Raw genomic sequence first — 16,392 nt, 5'->3', positions numbered from 1 at the left:
AGGCTTTTGTGGACCCCATGTGAGTTCGGAAGGACAGGGAAAGTGTGGGCTGGTCTCATGCACTTGTTGGAACTGCTTAGAATGCACATTTCAAAGAAAACCAGCCCTAGGCAGTGGGCTGGTCTTTACTCTGTGCAGCTCTGTTGGATCCTGATGCTGGAATAGAAGCTGAAGCTCCAGTTAGAAACTAGGAAGAAGGGTTGATGTTAGAGAAGGGCCTGTGGGTCTATTTTGCTAGATTTGGGGCTGGCAGACACGATGGGTGAGCTGGATAATAAGTTGGTGAATTTAGCATGTGATTTGCAAAGCTAAGAGAGTGCAGGCTGTCACAGATTAAGGTCCAAGCGCTTGTGACAAAGCCTGAGTGAGACCATAAGAGGTGGAATCCCTGAGAAAAATGCGGAGAGCGAAAGGAGGTTGTTGTGGTGACTGACAGTGAGATGAAACGCTCCCTGCTGTCTTATTTCTAATACAACAGAAAGCAAAAGCACAATGACAATGACCTTAGCCAGCGGACCAGCCCTCAATTTAAGAAATACTCGAGGAGAGAAGGTAATCTGCAAAGCTTATTGATATCACTGCCAAGTTCCAGAAAAAGGCCAGGGAATACATCCAGGCATGACTAATGCAGCTATGCTATACACTGGGAGTGGGAGCAATGGCATTTCTCTGATGGACAGGAGATAGAGAAAATGAGCAGCATCACCATACCACACACCCTGCCCTCTGGCAGTGCCTGTATGGTCCTTGGGAGGTTCAAGTACTGACTTCCTTATAGATTGATAATTCTACCCTACAGGAGGCTTAGTCCAATGAGTGGGATCTCCCTGAGCATATGGAACCCTGGAACTCTATAGCAAAGTTAGAAAATTGAGAATGAGACAGGCCTTCTATTCCCCTGTCTTGGAAGGCTCTGACTGGGCCATATTCACTGCAAGAATAAACTCAGGATACTTCAATCTGACTCCAGCACCTGATACGAGACTCTGATATACATGGTGACCCCAGTCATGGGGGCAATCCCCTGTTGACTGGAAGAAACTGATAAATCCCTGGAATGGGCACAGGATATAGGAGAGATTCAAGACAGAGAGGAAAGCTGAAAAAACGAAAAGACTATCCCTATCAGCTGTGAAGGTCTGGTAAAAGTAACCTGGAGCAAATACGGTTTATCTTTATTGCTTGCCTTCTTTGTATGGGGCCAGTTTATGAACCAACATATGGCAAAACATAGAAATTGGATATTTATTTTCAAATTTAAAAACACATTCCTTAGGTAAGTAATTTGTGAAATAGTTGAGCAGCCAGGCTAGTAGTGTCCACATAGAAGCAAAAAATGTTGAGTGAAATATAGATGGTCATTAATCATATCTTCCACATGAAATCCACCTGGAGTCCCAGCTCCATGTAAGAGAAGACTGTAGAGCTCCACCCGATTTTCAGCCTTCAGGGGTGGAGATGCATTGTGCTCCTATTTCCAGGAAAATCTCAGTGTGAGGCAAAGAACCCAATATTGTCCTATAACTAGCAAAGGGCAGAAGCAATAGAATAAAATTGTCTAAGAACATTTTCCCCTAGGAAAAAGCCAGAAATGGTCTCAAAATTCCCAGCACTCAGCTATGATCAGGATAATTAAAATGTTTACTGTGTCACCAAAAATGTCATATAATGGTAAAAGGCTTTGAATAGCATCTTTTCCAAAATGGCCACACAGTGGGACTTACAGAGTAGAATGTTTTCTGTGCCCCTGAGGATATATATGGTGCAGACAATGAACCAAATAAGGAGAAACTTTTGGTTAGAGGTCAAGAATGGCACAGAGTCAACTAATATGGATAAATATCCTGTGTCAAACAAGAAGGTAGGAACACCAGTGTGAATGAAAATCTATATGCTCATGAACCAAACTCGACACTTCTCCAGCCATGGTTTTGTACTTCTAAGTCCTCCAGAACTTACACAAAGCTTTGGAAAAGTGTGAACATCCTGAACTAATAGTGATTATGAGTGTAATATGTGGTAGAACAAGGACTCATACATGAAACGCTTTAGTTATTAAAAAATTAAGGTATTTTTTACACAACAGAGTTTGTAGATTGAGATTCATATGATCTAAGACATAATTCAGATCATTGAAATCTTTATTTTTAGGGAATTTGTTTGACTAAAATTATCTAGAAGGAACATTGATTTGTTTAAAAATAAGTTGAAAGTACTGAAAATACAAGGCTACCTGATAAAAAGCATCTGTGAGGAGGAAAGTGGTTAATTGGAAGTCAGATTAGAAAGCACCTGGATTATTAATATTTTGAAAATAAATATCAAAGTTGAATACAAAACTGACTGAACCTATTCCTGACTGATTTTTTAAAAAATGCTGCCAGTTTCTGCCAGTAGGGATTTTTCTAAACCTTTCATAGACTAGAGTAATTACATGTTCTTTAATTGAGAGATAATGGATTAATTATATTTTTAAGCATTTTGTCTTTGTTTAAATACATAAAAGTAATAACATTACAATCCTCCAGATATTTTATATTAAGTCTCCAAGTACTCTCTTTCCAAACCTTTTTCTCAAGATTAAAAGAAATTAAAGATATGAATACCACATGTAAAATCTAAGAACCAAACTCAACTAAAATCCAATCATTTAATACATATTTGATAATAAGAATGTGGTATGTGTAGAAAATGGGAAGATGTATAAAATACGGTGGCTAGAGAGGATATACTTTGCTAGATAAATAAGACATGTACATGTACAGTGTGAGAGGCAACATGTTTTGATGAGTGATGATTAAAAAAAAAAAAGGCATGTACAGGGGTGCCTGGGTGGTTCAGTCTGTTAAGTGAATGACTCCTGATTGGCTCATGATTTGTGACTTCACTTCGAGTCTCGCAGTGGGCTCTGCACTAACAGTGCACAGCCTGCTCAGGATTCTCTCTCTCCCTCTCTCTGCCCCTCCCCTACTCACAATCTCTCTCTCTCTCTTTCTTAAAAATAAATAAGTAAATAAACATGTAAAAAATAAAAAAACAGGGGCGCCTGGGTGGCGCAGTCGGTTAAGCGTCCGACCAGCCAGGTCACGATCTCGCGGTCTGTGAGTTCGAGCCCCGCGTCAGGCTCTGGGCTGATGGCTCAGGGCCTTGAGCCTGTTTCCGATTCTGTGTCTCCCTCTCTCTCTGCCCCTCCCCCGTTCATGCTCTGTCTCTCTCTGTCCCAAAAATAAATAAACGTTGAAAAAAAAATTTAAAAATAAAAAAACAGACTTGTACACAAATGCAAGATATAGAGTGATAAATGTCAAAGCAAGACTGATAATTGTGAAAATTAAGTAATTACAACTCACTCCTGGGCACAGAGAGCAGAAAAAATAACATGGAAGAGATAGCAGATGATCTTAAACTGGATCTTGAAAGATAGATGTCATTTAAACAAAGAGAAATATAAGAAAATACATTTTAGGAAGAAAAAACAGAGGGAACAAAATCATATAGACTTACCTAGAGAAAAAAAATACTTCAATTTTGTGAGAAATTAGATCAGTACTGATGAACAGAATTTTCTGAAGGGATGACAATATTCACTGTATGTGCTATCCAATGCAGTAACAACAAACCACATGTGGCTGTTGGACATTAGAAATGCAGCTAGTGTGACCAATGAATTAAATTTATAATTATATTTAATTTCAATTATTTTAACTTGGAATTCCAATAGCCACATGTGTCTGGTGACTGCCATATTTGACAGAGCGGCCTCAGAATGTGTGAATTACACTTATCCAAATAACACCAGTCCATGGGCTGAATAATAGACCAATGAACAATATATAGGAAACATTTCAAGTTTTGTAGTAGGGGAATATGCACAGCAAGAATATAGAAAATACCAAGATGGTCAGCAACTGACACCCTTGTGAAAGAGTATACTAGAATAAAACAGAAACAAGATGAAAGGAATCTTTGGTTGGTGCTTTTGCTACAATGTACAGCAGTCCTTCCTTATCCTTGGAGGATATGTTCCAAGACCCCCAGTGGATGGCTGAAACCACAGATAGTACCAAACTATACACTATGTTTTTTTCTATACATATATACCTATGATAAAGTTCAATTTATGTATTAGGCACTGTAAGAGTTTAACAACAGTAACTAATACTAAAATGGAGCAGTTATAACAACATACTGTCACAAAAGCTACATGGATGTGGTCTCTTTCTCAAAATACCTTGTTGTACTGTATCCACCCTTCTTCTTGTGATGACGTGAGATGACAAAATACCTGTGGGATGAGATGAAGTGAGGTGAATGACGAGGGTAAAACCGAACTTCTGAGAATCTCTCAGAAAGAGGGTCTTTGGCTTCCAGAATGTGGTTGACTATGGGTAACCAACACCATTAAAAGCAAAACAGCAGATGGGGGCAAGGGGTGATTATATTCTGCAAGTAATGAGGCCCTCAATTAAAATTTGTCTCTTTAAATGGTAGAACGCATAACAGAAGCAGAAAACCCTCCAGAAATGCAATTGCCAGTAACTTGGCACTACCATAGTCAGGAAGCCTTCCTTGACTTCTGCTCAGTCTCTTCTAGTCTCTCATTTCCCTTAACATCATTTAGAAATTTCTGGAATATGCTATCACACTGCTTTTGGACATTTATACAGCATTATTTTATAGGACTATGACTTTTTGATTGTCTGCCTTTCCCACTACATTGAAAATTAGAAGACAACAGAATGTGGCTTATAAGTCATGGCATCTCACAGTGCTGGAAACATGAAAGCCATTCTCTCTGTGTTAATGGGGTTGAATGTGAAAGAAGGTACCAATAAGACACAGATTGTCAAGTCTGAATAACTGGAAAGATAGTGATGTCATCAACAAAATGGAGCATGTAGAAAAATGAATTAGCAGAAGAATAATTGCAGGCATATGATAAATTTATGATTGTTGGCAACATTCAAGTTGTTAAAAAGATAGGAAAGTAGTTAGCGGGGGTGGGGAAAAGAAGTTAGGGAGAGAGATGTAAGTGTAGGAGTAATCCACAAAAGTTGTAACTAAAGGTGCCAGTGTCTAGAAGACCGTAAGGGATGTGTGCATATAGAAAGGAATGGATGAAACTGGATTAGTTAGCACAAACTGATTATGTTTCTTTAATGAAATAAGCAGATTTGTTTATTTAATCAAAGTAATGTGAAAAAACAATTGAGGAGTTTGTTCTCTGTACACTGTATTTTATTCTCTCAAACAGGAGTAATTGTTTTTCACCTTCCTTGCATTCATTTGGGTGTTAGTGTCACCATTCCTGAGTCCTGGTAAATGGATGAGACATTAACAGCTCAATATCCAAATGCTTGCTTATGCTATGTGAGCTGCGCGCGCACACACACACACACACACACACACACACACGTCTATTTCACAAGGCAAGGTAAAAATGTGTGAAATACCATTATTTTTCTAAGGTAAATTAATTATATATTTATACTCTTTCATGTAGTATATCCTAATATTTTTCTTTAAACTTAGTCAGAAATACCTTTAATTTAGTAGAAATAAAGTAATTGCTGGGATAAAAGTCAGATGGTGGTCAAAATAAATGAATTGAGACAGTGAATTAGTTTTGAGAAATAATGTTGTGACAGTAGAAATGAAGCTTGATTCTAACCACTTTTTTCCCCACAAGTATTGTCAAATTTCTTTGATTATGCTATTGTATCATTTTTGTGTTATCTGTACCACACTCTGGAAGACAATATCTACTGAGGTAATAAATGAATGCACACCACTACTGTTGATTGCTATCATTAATGCTGATTTATTATGTGAAGGATGCATGTGCCATAATTAGAAATCTTTAAACATGAAGGGAAACACATCCATCCTATTTCAGCACTTTCTATCCAAATCCCCAGTGAGAATAGTTGGTCTCTGTTCAACATTATAGAAGATCAATGACTTACTATATGCTATTTACTAAAAAGTTATGTCCACTAGCTTCTCTATCCCTTATTTTTGATGCAATCAACAAAGGCAGAAAATATAATTCATTTTTATGCATAACGTGGCAAAAATCAATAATGAATACTAATAATTAAATATTGGAAATCTACTAATTTAATAATAAGTTTTCAAACAGAAGCTTCATCTTGGTGAGGATTTTCCTGATCTATTCACAGCATCTTTACCACAACTTCATTATGTATACTGCTCTTAAGGGAACTAATATGTGGAAAGGGGGATATATTTTTATAAGAGTGGTTCTAACAGAAATTAAGGTTATGATCTAAGAGGTTTACATTTGTAACATATGACACTTGAGTATGTTCTTGTGAAGTTTTCATAATAGAGAATTATATTCTTTACAAAGTGAACATATATTGTTGAGGCAAACACTTAAAATTACTTGATATAAATACCCCCAAATTTTCCTATGTTATTTAGAAATTTAGAAATCGTCCACATAAAGAATTATACTGTATATTTTTGAATTTTCTCTAAGAATGTGTGCTGGTAATTAATTCATATCTCTCTACCTCATTCTTTTTATTATGACATGGTATACCATTGTAAAAAGTTGCCATATTTAATTTAATTTAATAATAATGACAAAGTGGCTGTTTTTCTATTTTTCATGATTGCCAAATTGCACTGGATATATGTATTGTGGACGCAATGTATTTGTGAGAGTAATCTCTCAAGGAGAGACATTAGAAAGAGACTTGCTAGATAAATTGTATAAATATTTATACTTTTTGCTAAACTATTACAAAACTGTATACTAAAAAAATACATAGTAGGGCGCCAGGATGGCTCTGTTGGTTGGGCGTCCGACTTCAGCTCAGGTCATGATCTCACAGTTCGTGGGTTTGAGCCCCGCGTCAGGCTCTGTGCTGACAGCTCAGAGCCTGGAGCCTGCTTCAGATTCTGTGTCTCCACCTCTCTCTGCCCCTCCCATGCTCATGCTCTGTCTCTCTCTGTCTCTCAATAATAAATAAAATTTTTAAAAAATGCATAATAATTACTAACTCCCTAATGTACAAGAATCCCAGTTTTCTCCTACACTGTCATCAACATGAATTTTTTGCCAACCTTCTGGGAGCAGAAGGGAAGACTCCTTTTCAATTTGCACATCTTTGAAGGCTAACAGCTATTTATAGTTATTTTTCTTCATTTTTCTTAATTTTTTAAAATGTTTTATTTAGTTTTGAGACAGAGAGAGACAGAGCATGAGCACGGAAGGGGCAGAGACAGAGGGAGACACAGAATCCAAAGCAGGCTCCAGGATCTGAGCTGTCAACACAGAGCTTGATGGGGGGCTTGAGCCCATGAACCGTGAGATCCTGACCTGAGCTGAAGTTAAACGCTTAACCAACTGAGCCATCCAGATGCCCCACAGTATTTTTTCATAAAATGTCTGCTTATATTCTGTATTTAAATTCATTTTTATTTTAAATTTTACTCATTTGATTTTTATGGCAAATATGTATGTTTAACATTAATTTTGACTCGAAAATTTTGGGTGATTAACAAAATAGAAATATATGTATCACTTACATAACTTATTTATAACTCACATGACATGTAAGTAATATATGTGTTTCATAGATGAGGTTCTCTTTCATCTCAGGACTATCATTTTTCTTAAGTACAAAATTTAAGAGTAATTCTAAGCAGATGAATAAGGCTTATCTATATTGATTATTAGTTTGGATTCACTTCTTTCATCACACAAGGGAACATACGATTGAAATTACCAGATTAATACTTCATATGCTTTAGAGGTGTCTAGATGGCAGAGTCAGTTGAGTTATTGTATAAGTAATATCTGATAAGAAAGTATAACTTAAAAGTCCTCACCAAAAAGAGTTATTGTTTTTGGTTAGGTGCCCCGAGAGTTACTGTTCTTTTTTTTTTTCTTTCATTTATTATTATTTTACTTCCTTTGCAAAAATATAAATTTAAAACAATGTTTTTTTCCCCTAGAAATATGTGTACTAGTTTAGGTTATACTGGTAATTATCTAATTTCCTTATTTGATTTATATCATGATTATTTAAAATATATTTAAGGTGCATCTAGGTGGCTCAGTTGGTTAAGCGACCAACTTTGGCTCAGGCCATGATCTCACAGTTCACGAGTTTGAGCCCCACATTGGGCTCTCTGCTGTCAGCACAGACCCTCTTTCCCCTTCTCCTTCTGCCCCTCCCCCACTCATGCTTGCTCTCTCCTCTCTCTCTCTCTCTTTCAAAAATAAACATTTTAAAAATATATTTTTTAAAACATTTTAAGTATATTGTACTATACATATATTTCAAAACAGCATAGAATTATTTTTTTTCTTTCAGCTTTATTAAGCTATAATTGGCATATAGTAAGATATTTAAAGTGTACATCCTGGTGTTCTGATATACATGTATACTGTGAAAGCATTTCTTTCCTCCATCTCCATCTGGTAAAATAACCCATCCATCATCATCTCACATATTTATCCTTTTTATTCTTTTTGTGTGTGTGTGAAGACATCTAAGTTCTACTTTCTTAGCAAATTGTATGTATACAATACAATGTTAACACCGTTAGTCACCATATTTTATATTAGATTCTCAGACCTTATTCATCTTATAGCTAAAAGTTTATACCCTTTTACTAACTCTCCCTATTTTCCCCACTCCCCAGTCACTTTTATACTCTGTTTCTACACGTTTGACTTTTTTTTTTTTTTGGCAGGGGTGGAGATTCCAAATATACGGAATAACATACAGTATTTGTTTGCCTCAGTCTGACTTTATTTCACTTAGCATAATGCCCTCACGGTCCATTCATGTTGTTATAAATATCAAGATTTCTTTCTTTCTCACTGCTGAATATTTCAGTGAGGGTGTGTATACACATACACATATACTAGATAGATAGATAGATAGATAGATAGATAGATAGATAGATAGATAGACAGATATAGATATAGATACAATTCATCCATTGATGGACACTTAGGTTGTTTCCATATCTTGGCTATTTGTTGAATAATGGTATAATTAACATGTGATTGCAAATATCTCTTTGACATCCAGTTGCCATTTCCTTGGGATATATACCTGGAAGTGGGATTACTGGACCATATAGTAGTTCTATTTTGAATGTTGGTAGGAATTTCTATACTGTTTCCAAATGGCTTCACCAATCTGCATTCCCACTACAGTGCATAAGCGTCCTCTTTTCTACACATCCTCAACTGCACTTGCTGTTTCTTGTCTTTTTGATGATAGCCATTCTAACAAGTGTGGTTACCCTCTCTACATTCCAAACTTCCTCTTCCAAGAGGTAACAATTTAAAACCCTTTTAATTGTTTCTTCTGATATTTATATCTATATTTCTTGTAGCATATTTATTTTGTAATTTTATTTTAATTCTAGTGTGTTAACAAAGTTAACAGGTGTATAATAGTTTCAGGTGTGTAATATAGTGATGCAACAATTCCATATCTTACTCAGTGCTCATTTTCACCCCATCACCTATTCCTCCGCTCCCTCCCCCCCCCCCAACCTTTCTGGTAACCATCTGTTTGTTCTCTATTGCTAAGAGTATGTTTTGGAATGCCTGGGTGACTCAGTTGGTTAAGCATCCAACTCTTGATTTCAGCTCAGGTCATAATCTTGTGGTTTGTGAGTTTGAGCTCCATGTCAGGCTCTGCACTGACAGGTCAGAGCTTGAAGCCTCCTTCAGATTCTGTGTCTCCCTCTCTCTCTGCCCCTCCCCCACTCATGCTTGTCTCTCTCACTCTCTCTCTCCCCCTCCCTTCCTCCCTCAAAAATAAACATTAAATTTTTTTAAAAAGAGTATGTTTTGTGATTTCTATTTTTTCCCCTTGTCTTGTTTCCTAAATTCCACATATAAGTAAAATCATATGGTATTTGTCTTTCTCTGACTGGCATATTTTGCTCAGCATTATACTCTCTAGATCCATCCATGCTGTTGCAAATGGCAAGATTCATTCTTTTATGGCTGAATAATATTCTAGTGTGTGTGTGTGTGTGTGTGTGTGTGTGTGCACACGCATGTACAGATATATAGCACATCTTCACCCATGCATCTATTGATGCACAGTGGGCTGTTTCCATAAATAATTTGGCTATTGTTAATAACCCTGCAATAAACATAGCAGTGCTATTAGTGTTTTCATATTCTTTGGGTAAATACCCAGTAGTGTCATTACTAGATCATAAGGTAGTTCTATTTTTAATGTTTTGAGAAACCTCTGTACTGTCTTCCACAGTGGCTGCACTAATTTTCATTCCCACCAACACTTCACAGGTGTTTCTTTTTCCATACATACTTGCCAACACCTGTTTTTTCTTGAGTTTTTGATTTTAGCCATTCTGACAGGTGTGAGGTGATATCTCATTGTAGTTTTGATCTGTATTTCCCTGGTGAAGGCTGATGTTGAGCACCTTTTCATGTGTCTGTTGGCCTAGCCTTTTTATTTAAACTGTTTTTTCAATATGCTTTGTGTTTATGGTCATAAAAATATAAAATTCTATAATCTGACATTCATTTTCTTGTTTTTTTTTATCTATTATCTTAGCATATTTGGGCTGCTATAACAAAAGTACCATAGACTGGGTGCCTATGAATGACAGAAATTTATTTCTCATGGTTCATGGAAGCTGGGAAGTCCAAGATCAAGGTGCTGACAGATTCAATGTCTGGTAAGAGCCTGCTTCCTGGTACATAGACTGCTGACTTTTAGCAATAATCTCATATGGCAGAAGGGCAGGGGATCTCTCAAGGGCTCTTTAATAAAGGCACTAATCTCTTTCATGAAGATTCTGCACTCATGACCTACTCACCTGTCAAAGGCCCTACTTCAAATACAATCACAATGGGCATGAGGGTTTAATATATGAATTTTTGGAGGATAAAAATATTCAGTCCATAGCACCCAAAACGTCTTAGTCATGTGTATAATTTTCACATCAACATAGTGACTTAATATACCCTATTTCTATTAACAACTCTGATACAATAAGTCACTTTTCTGACCACTATTCAATTATGCATTATGCTATGCTCTTTAATTACATTATTCAACATAATCCTAGTAAAACCTTGTGAGGTAAGGATTTTGATATCTCTGTTACATATAAAAAACTAAGGCACTCCCAACAGTCCCAACAGTCTTATCAAGTGGTATATATCAAACTATATTTGCTGAATACATCAATAATTAAAAACTGAAGTATTCAGATTTACAAGTAGTAAAATCCAATTATGTTTCAAAGACTTAATAAAGTCATATAATAAAAATATGAAAGTATCTCAAACTTTACATGGAAAACCCGAAAGACTCCACCAAAAAGCTACTAGAACTGATACATGAATTCAGCAAAGTGACAGGATACAAATTCAATGTACAGAAATCAGTTTCATTTCTATACACTAATAATGAAGGAACAGAAAGAGAAATCAAGAAATCAATCCCATTTACAATTTCACCAAGAACCATAAAATGCAGAGGAATAAACCTAACCAAAGATAAAAAGATCTGTACGCTGAAAACTATAGAAAAGTTAAGAAGGAAATTGAAGAAGACACAAAGAAATGGGAAAACATTCCATGCTCATGGGTTGGAAAAATAAATATTATTAAAAGGTCAATACTACCCAAAGCAATCTACACATTCAATGCAATCCCAATAAAAATTGCACTGGCATTGTTCTCAAAGCTAGAAAAAACAACCCTAAAACATGTATGGACCCACAAAAAACCCCGAATAGCCAATGTAATGTTGAAAAAGAAAACTACAGTGGGAAGCAACACAATCCCAGACTTTAGCCTCTATTATAAAGCTGTAACCATCAAGACAGCATGGTATTGGCACAAAAACAGACACATAGACCAATGGAACAGAATAGAGAACCCAGAATTGGACCCACAAATGTATGGCCAACTCATCTTTGACAAAGCAGGAAAGAACATCCAATGGAAAAAAGACAGTCTCTTTAGCAAATGCTGCTCGGAGAACTGGACAGCAACATGCAGAAGAATGAACCTGGGTCACTTTCTTAAACCATACACAAAAATAAACTCAAAATGGATGAAACACCTAAATGTGAGACAAGAAACCCTCAAAACCCTAGAGAAGAAAGCAGGCAACAACCTCTTTGACCTCAGCTGCAGCAATTTATTTCCCAACGTGTCTTCAAAGGCAAGGTAATTAAAAGCAAAAATGAACTTCTGGGACCTCATCAAGATAAAAGCTTCTGCACTGCAAAGGAAACAATAAACAAAACTAAAAGGCAACAGACTGAATGGGAAAAGATATTTGAAAATGACATATCAGATAAAGGGTTAGTATCCAAAATATATAAAGAATTTACCAAACTCAACACCCAAAAAACAAATAACCCAGTGAAGAAATGGGTAGAAGGCATGAATAGACACTTTTCCAAAGAAGACATCCAGATGGCCAACAGACACCTGAAAAGATGCTCAATGTCACTCATCATCAGGGAAATATAAATTAAAACCACACTGAGATACCACCTCACACCAGTCAGAGTGGCTAAAATCAACAACTCAGGAAACAACAGATGCTGGCAAGGATGTGGAGAAATGGGAACCCTCTTGCACTGTTGGTGGGAGTGCAAACTGGTGCAGCTGCCCTGGAAAACAGAGTGGAGGTTCTTCAAAAAATTAAAAATAGATCTACCCTAAGACCCAGCAATAGCACTACTAGGAATTTATCCAAAGGATGCAAGAGTGCAGATGCATAGGGGCACATGTACTCCAATGTTTATAGCAGCACTTTCAACAATAGCCAAATTATGGAGAGTCTAAATGTCCAACAACTGATGAATGGATAAAGAAGATGTGGTTTATATGTACAATGGAATACTACTTGGCAATGAGAAAGAATGAAATTCTGCCATTTGCAGCAATGTGGGTGGAACTGGAGGATATTATGGTAGTGAAATAAGTCAGTCAGAGAAAGGCAGATATCGTATGTTTTTACTCATATGTAAAACTTGAGCAACTTAACAGAAGACCATCAGGGAAGGCAAGTGGAAAAAATAGTTACAAACAGAGAAGGAAAGAGGCAAACCATAAGAGATTCTTAAATGCAGAAAACAAGCTGAGAGTTGATGGAGGGGATGGGGGAGAGAGGAAAATGGGTGTGGGCATTGAGGAGGGCATTTGTTGGGATGAGCACTGGGTGTTGTATATAAGTAATGAAACACAGGAATCTACCCCCAAAACCAAGAGTACACTGTATACACTGCATGTTAGCCAACTTGACAACAAATTATATTTAAGAATAACAAATAAAATTTAAGTTAAAAGTTAAAAAATAAAAATATGAAAATATGTCATGATTAGCCCATGAAATCTTTCTAGATTAAAAGAGTTTCTTCCACTACAGATTCCTTATAGATGGTATTTCAGTATCAAAACATAGCCATGATCATATTTCCTAACTTCAATATATCTTCTAGAACATTCATTACTCACCCTCAAGTAAAAAGTCCTGCTACTCTTTGAATGGATGTATCATCTGCATTAACACCTTCTGTATCCACATTTGTTAAATCAGTCCTAACTACCATCTTGCTTCCCCGCTTTAAAAATAAAGGGCATCTTGGGGCACCTGGGTGGCTCAGTTGGTTGAGCGTCCAACTTTGGCTCAGGTTATGATCTCACAGCTTGTGAGTTTGAGCCCTGCGTTGGGCTCTGTGCTAACAGCTCAGAGCCTGGAGCCTGCTTCAATTCTGTGTCTCCCTCTCTCTCTGCCCCTACACTGCTTCTGCGCGCTCTCTCTCTCTCTCTCTCTCTCTCTCTGCCTCTCTCCCTCTCTCTCTCATAAGTGAATAAATGTTAAAAAAATTAAAAATAAAAAAATAAAAGGCATCTTTTCACTCCATGTTCTCCATATTTCTGGATAACACAGTGTCTATGTAAGTGATTCTTTCAACACATTGTTTTCTCCATTTAACTTCATCATCTCCAAGAAAATCGTTTATTTTTTATTCCACTTTGACTACATGCATGGCCACATTTTAAACTTAATCATTACCCACTGAACTGCTTCATCTAGTTCAACCATCTTAGTTGAACTAAGTTCAACTATATATATATAGTTTATATATATATATATATATATATATATATATATATATATATATATATATATATATATTTGAGAGATAGAAAGCAGGGGAAGGACAGAGAGAGAAAACCCCAAGCATGCTCCACACTGTCAGTGCAGAACCCAATGAGGGGCTCAAATCCATGAACCGTGAGATCAAGACCTGAGCCAAAATCAAGAGTAGGATGCTTAACCAACTCAGCCAACCCAGGTGTCCCAAGTTACACCTTTTCTTAACGTAAGTGAGGCTTTCATTCTCATCATTCTCTACATTGTCCTCCCTACCCTTCACTTTCCTTTCTTGTCTAACTTTGTTGATCTTCATCTCAAATCCATATTTGCTAGCATCCACAAGTCCATTGTGTATTTAAAATTTAAGGAGACTAGTTAGGAATTTATTGCAACAATCTAATAATAAATTAAAGATAAAATTTTAAAAATTTATTGATTGAAGAAATGCTATGAATGACAACACTGTATCAAAGAAATCAAATGCAAAGTGATCTTCATTTTCCCATCTTTATATTCCTGTGCTCTAACCATGTAGAATTTTCATTTTCATCAATATGTTATCTTTGTTCTCCCCCATTCATCCACCCAGCTTGGCATAGCTAAATTCTATTCATATTTTAAGTTTCAGATTGATGATATTTTCCCGACCTTGAAAAATGAGTAAAAATGCTCTTGAATATGCTATACCGAACCTTGTAGTCTATCATAACAACAATGCTCTATTGTAATCTGGGTGGGGTTTTTTCCCCTCCATAGAACTGTAAATATCCCAAAGGCAAAAACTTTGCCTAACATTTTCTATTTCTTGGTGGCTCGGATAATAGTACAGCGTCTAACCCAGAGACATCATACAATAAAATGTTATTATTTGAATAAATGAATAGTAGATTAATCGATTAATCAGAATTAGCTCACTATTAGATTAATAAATAAAAAGCCAACAGAACCTATTTGATAAAAGAGAAAGTTAAGATTTCAGGGTAATAAATCACTGAAAGACTTAGTTAATGGTATAAATAAAATAAAAGAGAGAGAAAGAGAGAGAGAGAGAGAGAGATCACGCCTTCGAAGATTCAGACAATTTCCACTGAAGTTTTCCTGGCTGGTCTAGTTCAGCATCTGGCAAACCCCATGATACTACATTCAAATACTGAAACGCCCCCTAGTGGGCTTGGTGAAGCACCCTGCGCTTGGCCATCACCCGCCTGGGTCCTTTGGCTACCTTCAGGACACCTGAAAACTGCAGCCCTTCTATTTGCATATGGAGTGAATTATATGCAAAAGATTCATGGGTCTTTTGAGTTTAAGGCATATAATTTAATAAGGTATTTTAGCCACGTGAAATATTTAAAATTCACTTATACTGATTATTTGGTGTCATATGCCCACAAAATTTAAATACCTTACACATATGTCACTTTATCCTATCAAACTCATTACGTAAATGGACACAGTTCCTGAAAGGGATGTCAAATTCTTCTAGAGTTAGCATTTTTGTTTGTTATGATTTAATGGCACAAAATCTAAACTACGATCTCTCTTTATTTGGTTTCATTTTTATCTAGTTAGTGAAAATAAATTTGCCTTTTTAATACACCTTGATTTAGACTTTGAAATAAAGTGTTCTAACTTGGCTAGCAGCAAATGTTTGCTTGTTTGTTTCTAATACTGTCTAAGGTGGTTAGGATTATAGAACAGTAAATGTTTATTTACAGTGAGATGATTGATTTGGAAAATAAATAATAGAATGTAAATCGATCATGCATTCAACTGTATATAACAAATCGTATTCATGGGGACAAAAATATAAGTGCTGAGTTCTATGCAAAGCAAACACAATTATTGTAAATTGTATAAAAGGATGAATATATTTCTTGTAAGATGTAAGCAGATGTATGCATCTAAGGCAACTTTAAACAGCAGCAGCAGAATTATTTAACAAGGCAAAGTCCAGTGTCATAGAAAGAATACTGGTCATAAGTCCACTCTGTGATTAAATCTAAGTTGTGCATGTTCATTATTTTAGTTCAGGTTCTTCCATAACTGCTCCTAAGAAGAGGATTTGCCTCGTATTTTAACAATGTCCATTAATAGACAACACAGGCATAGAAGCCAAATGATGAATACTGAAGAGTTCCCAGTAGAAACCAGAAAAGGGAGAGCGGGGAGGACAGGAGAGCAAGGCCTGGGTGACAGTGAAGCCAGGGAGGCACAGGCCTCAGGTGCGAAA

At 36.3% G+C, this 16,392-nt stretch overlaps 1 long non-coding RNA gene across 4 annotated transcripts in view; it reads right to left on the bottom strand.

Moving 5' to 3' along the window:
• Positions 1 to 16,392, bottom strand: part of LOC109496175 — a 593,347-nt gene that overhangs the window by 369,107 nt on the left and 207,848 nt on the right. The window contains exon 3 of one of the 4 annotated variants that reach the window (XR_006592547.1): positions 4,232 to 4,285. The exons of the other annotated variants lie outside the window; for them this stretch is intronic. This is a non-coding gene — a long non-coding RNA (uncharacterized LOC109496175). The remainder of the gene's footprint in view (positions 1 to 4,231; positions 4,286 to 16,392) is intronic. 4 annotated transcript variants of the gene reach the window in all.

Source organism: Felis catus, chromosome F2, assembly GCF_018350175.1.
Source record: "Felis catus isolate Fca126 chromosome F2, F.catus_Fca126_mat1.0, whole genome shotgun sequence".
NCBI classification, from domain to species: domain Eukaryota; kingdom Metazoa; phylum Chordata; class Mammalia; order Carnivora; family Felidae; genus Felis; species Felis catus.
The sequence above is the reverse complement of the archived record's forward strand: the minus strand, read 5'-3'. Positions and strand labels throughout refer to the sequence as shown.